Source organism: Haliotis rubra, unplaced genomic scaffold, assembly GCF_003918875.1.
Source record: "Haliotis rubra isolate DU_JTF1 unplaced genomic scaffold, ASM391887v1 Scf797, whole genome shotgun sequence".
NCBI lineage: Eukaryota > Metazoa > Mollusca > Gastropoda > Lepetellida > Haliotidae > Haliotis > Haliotis rubra.
The window spans coordinates 250,442-257,124 of record NW_025767520.1 but is presented as its reverse complement, the minus strand read 5'-3'; the positions used below and the strand labels follow the sequence as shown (position 1 = coordinate 257,124).

At 40.1% G+C, this 6,683-nt stretch overlaps 1 long non-coding RNA gene across 1 annotated transcript; it reads right to left on the bottom strand.

Moving 5' to 3' along the window:
* LOC124261343 lies at positions 1-5,660 on the bottom strand. Its single transcript, XR_006894296.1, has 5 exons — positions 5,244-5,660; positions 3,686-3,751; positions 2,608-2,802; positions 1,857-1,946; positions 1-164 (listed from the first exon to the last, which is right to left on the bottom strand). It is a non-coding gene; the product is annotated as an uncharacterized LOC124261343 (long non-coding RNA).
* Between the last annotated feature and the right edge of the window lie 1,023 nt (positions 5,661-6,683).

The following is a 6,683-nucleotide window of genomic DNA, read 5'->3' as shown; positions in this document are numbered from 1 at the left end:
TTCAAATTAAGGCAACCGACACCATATAACTATATTTCACTGAGCAATGTTGTTGATGTTGCTGATGTTGATGTTATTGTAGATGTTGCTGATGTTGATGTTGTTGACGTTGATGTTGTTGGAGTTGATGTTATTGTAGATGTTGATGATGTTCACCCTATCATCTGAAACAAAGATAAAAAACAGGAATGTATATTCCGTTGCCAGTATGTGTAAGTTACAGGTGGGTAACATGTGAATTCATCACTACAGTGCTGCCAAGTGGAGATGACTCAAAGAACATTGGAAATCTATTTAGTCTGCTTGTCTATGGGTATATAACGATGTATTTAGTCCGACTATCCATGGGCCTATAGCTGTATTTAGTCTGATTATCCATGGGCCTATAACGGTGTATTTAGTTCGATTATCCATGGGTCTATAACGATGTATTTAGTCCGACTATCCATGGGCCTATAGCTGTATTTAGTCTGATTATCCATGGGCCTATAACGGTGTATTTAGTTCGATTATCCATGGGTCTATAACGGTGTGTTTAGTCTGATTATCCATGGGCCTATAACGGTGTATTTAGTTCGATTATCCATGGGTATATAACGATGTATTTAGTCCGACTATCCATGGGCCTATAGCTGTATTTAGTCTGATTATCCATGGGCCTATAACGGTGTGTTTAGTCTGATTATCCATGGGCCTATAACGGTGTATTTAGTTCGATTATCCATGGGTCTATAACGGTGTGTTTAGTCTGATTATCCATGGGCCTATAACGGTGTATTTAGTTCGATTATCCATGGGTCTATAACGGTGTGTTTAGTCTGATTATCCATGGGCCTATAGCTGTATTTAGTCTGATTATCCATGGGCCTATAACGGTGTATTTAGTTCGATTATCCATGGACCTATAGCTGTATTTAGTCTGATTATTCATGGGCCTATAGCTGTATTTAGTCTGATGATCCATGGGCCTATAGCTGTATTTAGTCTGATGATCTATGGGCCTATAACGGTGTATTTAGTCTGATTATCCATGGGCCTATAACGGTGTATTTAGTTCGATTATCCATGGGCCTATAACGGTGTATTTAGTTCGATTATCCATGGGCCTCTAGCTGCATTTAGTCTGATTATCCATGGGCCTATAACGGTGTATTTAGTCCGACTATCCATGGGCCTATAGCTGTAGTTAGTCTGATTATCCATGGGCCTATAACGGTGTATTTAGTTCGATTATCCATGGGCCTATAGCTGTATTTAGTCTGATTATTCATGGGCCTATAACGGTGTATTTAGTCCGACTATCCATGGGCCTATAGCTGTATTTAGTCTGATTATCCATGGGCCTATAACGGTGTATTTAGTCTGATTATCCATGGGCCTATAGCTGTATTTAGTCTGATTATCCATGGGCCTATAGCTGTATTTAGTCTGATTATCCATGGGCCTATAGCTGTATTTAGTCTGATGATCTATGGGATTTTTTAACATTTATTACCTTTGGCAACAGAGGAAAACCTCCATTCTGCCATGACGTTGAGTTCGACAGGTGAAAGGTGTCAAATCACAACATACCTCTGCGGGTACAGCCGAGTGAGTGAGTGAGTGAGTGAGTGAGTGAGTGAGTGAGTGAGTGAGCGAGTGTAGTTTTAACGTCGCATTTGACATCTCGGCAGGATAACGCCCTATCTTCCTCGAGATCATTTCATAGTCGGTACTTTACTAAATTTTATTTTAGTAATAGTCTCCATGTTTTGAGAAAATATATTATGCGTTTCTAGAATACGACTGTCATAATATTAAAATAAAGATTCAAGGAAACAGATATGCAGTTTTCCCCTCTGTTTCCTAATACTTACATCACCAAAGGGAATGGATGTCTGATTGCATTTTCCGGGTTGGCCGTAGTTGAGAAACTTGATCAGGTAGTCAAGCTTGATGCCAGACGGCTGTCGATGGAAATAACATTTCGGGTGTCAGTGTAAACAAGGGTATTTTACTGAAAACCTTACAGACTTCAATCAGTCACAGCCTGCTTTATAGGAAACGATTAGCTAATGGGAAAACGTTACTAATCTGTTGTTTCCCGAGTGGAATCAGCGATTTCCTCCTGCTCGTCGACTTCTGGATGTTGAAGACAGATGAATCGCAAAGTGGCGAGTTGATCATTATCATTAACACCCGGAACCAAAACAGTCCAGTGATGTTTCCATTTTTAAACCCACATCTGGAGGTGTATAATTTCTGTGTTTTTCATAATGACCTGACGTTGGTCATTTTCACTCAATACATGTTCATGGATAAGAATCAACCGCGACAACAACAGCGTGACTTCATCACACTGGTTTGATGTAAGTTTCACAACCCAGTGGTCGAAGACCTTGAAATTCTTTCACGGTTGTGCCCCTTGGTCACGCCAGGATTCGCTGATGGTAGTTTTGAACGAATCGCCACAATTTTATGTTAGAATGTATATTAGCAACAGTGCCGCTTACTCAGAGGGTTCAACAAAAATGTAAATATTTACGACCTGATGACGAACAAGCCAACATATATTGATATATTTGAATACACAATTCACTCACTAAAACTATGATTTCAAAGTCTTACTTTGTCTTGGCAATGAGAGACGCCAATATACCACATTCGGTCTTGACTGGTTACTAAAGATCGGTGACCATAGCAACTGTACCAGGCCTCGCCATTTTTCATAACGGTCTGACAGCGAGTAAACAGGAAGTCAGGTGTCAGCTTCACAAACTCGTCGTTCTCTGCTTTCAGTATATTGTATCTGGAGCTACAGTTCTGAAATCAACAACATGTAACAGTTACTTTATTTTCCACCTCAGACCACTTCCTTGGTTTTCCTTGTCGACCCGTGAAAATCCGGGTTAGAACTGATCTGCCAATTGCGTAGATCGATGCTCATGCAGCTTGACTCCTGAGAGTATCTAGGACTTCAGTCCTGCCCCACAACGAAGGATATGTGATACATATGGTCTCACCTTAGGAAAGTGAGTTTGTTCAAACTTGCCTCTGTTCACCCAGCAGTAAAATTGGGTACCTGGTATGGTACGATGGTAGTCCGAATTTGAACCTTGAGCGCCTGACAGGCGACCGGTTGTATTCTCCAAAGGGAGTGTTCTGTTTTCGTTGACCAGGGGCAATATGTCAGCGCTTTGAGCATGCAATGTGCATGGATAAATGCGCAATATAAAAGGACTATTATTATTATTATTATTATTATGCTGTTGAGCTATATTGCGGCCGTCTGAAATATTCGAGTCTGGACCAAACATTCCAGTGATCAACAGTATAAGCATCGATCTACGCTATTGGGATACGATGACATGTGTCAACCAAATCAGCGTGCCTGCCCACCCGATCCCGTTAGTCGCCTTTTACGATAGGTATGGGTTACTGAAACCAATTCTAACCCGGATCTTCACGGGCCTATAACGAAATAATATCAGTAGTTTTAACATTGGTTTATTGTATAGCCTAAAACTCCTTGTTCTATCTGCTCATCGATCGAAAAACGACTGTTCCTAACTCGTTTGCAATGTTTTTCACACTTGTAAATCATTTGAGAGAATTAGGTAAGAGGCCTATATAATCGGGGAACGAGGCTGTATTTCCGTATGAATCGTTAAAATCGGTTCCTTATAGTTGAAAAACGTCCACTTACCGGAGCGCTCTTGATGAGAGTTGCCTGGTCGTCATAAAACAACACCAGCGTTTCAGGCGCGTAAGTCTGCAAGACAGGAATAGAGATGATAAAGTGTGTATTTGAGGCATGTGATGAAGAGCTGTTTGATTGGCGAGAATTGTTAATGTGGCCATTTCTTATAACTGTCTTTTCGGGGAGTGATACTACCTTTGCTTGAGACCAATAACACGTCTTTCGAACGTTTTGGTGAACGTTATCATTATAGTCAAGAAAGTCAATCGTTCATCTCTGTCACACCTCACCACCGTTATCTGTTGTTTGTTTGTTTGAACATATTTTATTCAGTGTTGAAATGGATTGGTCACCAGTTATGTAACTTATTACCGCCCGCTCCCATCTGAAACATGAACAATAATGAACAATAATGATTGGACGTAATGGATGGACATAATAATATTGAGACATATTATTGATTAATTGAAGCGCTTACTTCGTACAATGTATTTATGCACATGTCTAAAGATATTTTCATTGATAGTATTTGGCAGAGCAGGGTTGCCGTAAAGAATGGTATCAATGTCTAACTGAACTTTTGACAGTTCAAAGTCTTTCTTCAGATCAAAACGGCAACTGACAAATTTTGGACATTTTAAGAAATGGTTAGCATCTTCCACCGGAGCACCACAATTGCAAGCTCTACTCTCTGATAGATTAACACGAAACAGATCTGCTTGTAATGAACTACACGAACGTCTTAACTTTGTGTGTAGTATATTTGTCTTTCTTTCACCAAATAGAAAATATTTTGGAACCTTGTCATTATTTCCAGATAACTTTGATTTAAACGATGATAATGAATTTGTACATTTTGTTGTAGAGGAGAGAGCATTCCATAAACTTGCAGGAATCATAAATAAATGACTTTTTGGAGAATTGAGGTGCGAAATTTAGGAACAGCCAAATCTGATTTGTTACGCAAGTTGTATCCGGAAATGGTTTCAGTAAAAGGTGGAAGTAAATCTATCAGGTAATCAGGAGCTTGCATGTTAACAATTTTGTAGAATGTACAGTGTTTCCTTTGTGTTCGTCTAACTTTCAATGGCAACCAACCAGTTTCACTGTATAAACTATATCTTGAAGCGAATTTAGGCAATCCGGTTACAATTCTTGCTGCTTCAAGTTGTAACATTTCAAGTTTATCACAAATATAGCTAGGGCAATTATCCCAGACCTCAGACCGTCATCTGTCGTCCACAACCTTGAGATTATACTGGAACTGACTCCAACTCAAGTCTACAATATTTCCGCAAGTCTAGATTGACTCAGCTCTAGCGGATTGAGCATTGCTCATGGCTCCGTTTGGATTGTCCTTATTTTGTGAATACCTATTTACATAAAGATAGCTTTAATGTAAGGTGTGTGTCTACTGCCGTCCAAACAGCTCCGAGACCTAAAGGCCATGAAGAGGATCCTCTACGGTATATTCACCCGGATGATAATTTTGATGTTCCATTATTGTTTGTGAGGAAAAATCGAAATTAACATTGAAAGATACCATTTACACCATACTTGTTACCTTCGGGTATCGGATGTTGAAGTATACACTTCCTTCCTTGGGGGGTAAGCAGTAACTGCCGAGGACAGTCCAACCCTGAAACACGACATCCGGGTTACTGCATTACATAGATCAGCTAGCTAGGTTATTAAGCTGGATCAGAGTTGTCATGTAGGCCTTGATTCTGTTTCCAGGAAGAAAATTGTGATTTGACTACAATGGCGCGGCCCTTTTTCCAATGATTTGTCAAAACGCCTAAAAACAGCTCCTGGCAAAACAAACATCGTCTTGATAAACGGAAATTATTAAAAAATTAAAACAAAAACAAAACCGAAATATATCAACGTGATATTGTACTTAGAAACCAAGGGCGTATAAAGTTCAACAATAACCACAGTCACTCATTCGGGTATCCTCCCGTCTCTCTTCAGCCTATCTAGTCGTTCTCTAAAGTCACTCAAATACGTATTTGTGAACTCCTTAAAGAGGTGCATTTCGACAATTTCTTAATGGTAAAATAAATCCGACGCCCTCGGCTGTCTTTTTTCACCATTCTGTTATGAAAACTATTCATTATAAACCGAGAAGCAAAAGAAAATAATACCATTTATTTTTTCCATAATTAAAAATTGCAAGAACTGTTTTGATATTTGAGCATTTCTGTATCAACTACGCTTTCAGTATGTCCAAGAATGGGGTTTTGCGTACATAAATCAAGGGTGCGCTTAAATGTGTATCACCTGTAATGGCGATAGCAGTGTTTATAGTGAGTGAATTTGGTTTTACCCCGCTTTTAGCAATATTCCAGCAGTATCACGGCGGGGACACCAGAAATGGGCTTCACACATTGTACCCATGTGGGGAATCGAACCTGGGTCTTCGGCATGACGAATGAACGCTTTATAATTAGCCACTAGGCTAGCCCACAGTTTTCACAGGACAACACATAGAACCCGCAATCTAATCACGTATCTTCATCGTTGTTCAGATCGTGTTATATTAAATACAAGGTTACAGGTAGAAATAAACCATTTCATATTTAACAGTTTTGGGCATTATCTCGTATTGCGCATTTCAAAACATACATTGGATCAAGTGATAATAACAAACATTTGTTAAACTTCAGCCAACAATACCAACCTTGGTGGAGTCAATTGTTCCGCGAAGCATGTGAGCCTCGGCGACGGTGACGGCGAAACACAACCCTGTGAGAACAGCCAACATTCTGGGCCACGCAGTGATGGGGGGATTGGCGAACCGGACACTTGCTCGCATTTAAGTAGCACTGGTCAAGGTGCCGTTCATATAGATAAGACAGTGCTTGTTTGGCAATGACCAAGAGTGGCCGTGTGTTGACCGGTCAGAAACAAGACGCAGCTCGGCACTTGGGGATTAGAAAGAACGCCGCAGCTCAGATGTTGGGTAATGGGTTCGAATTCAGTTCAGACATTTTATCGCCAG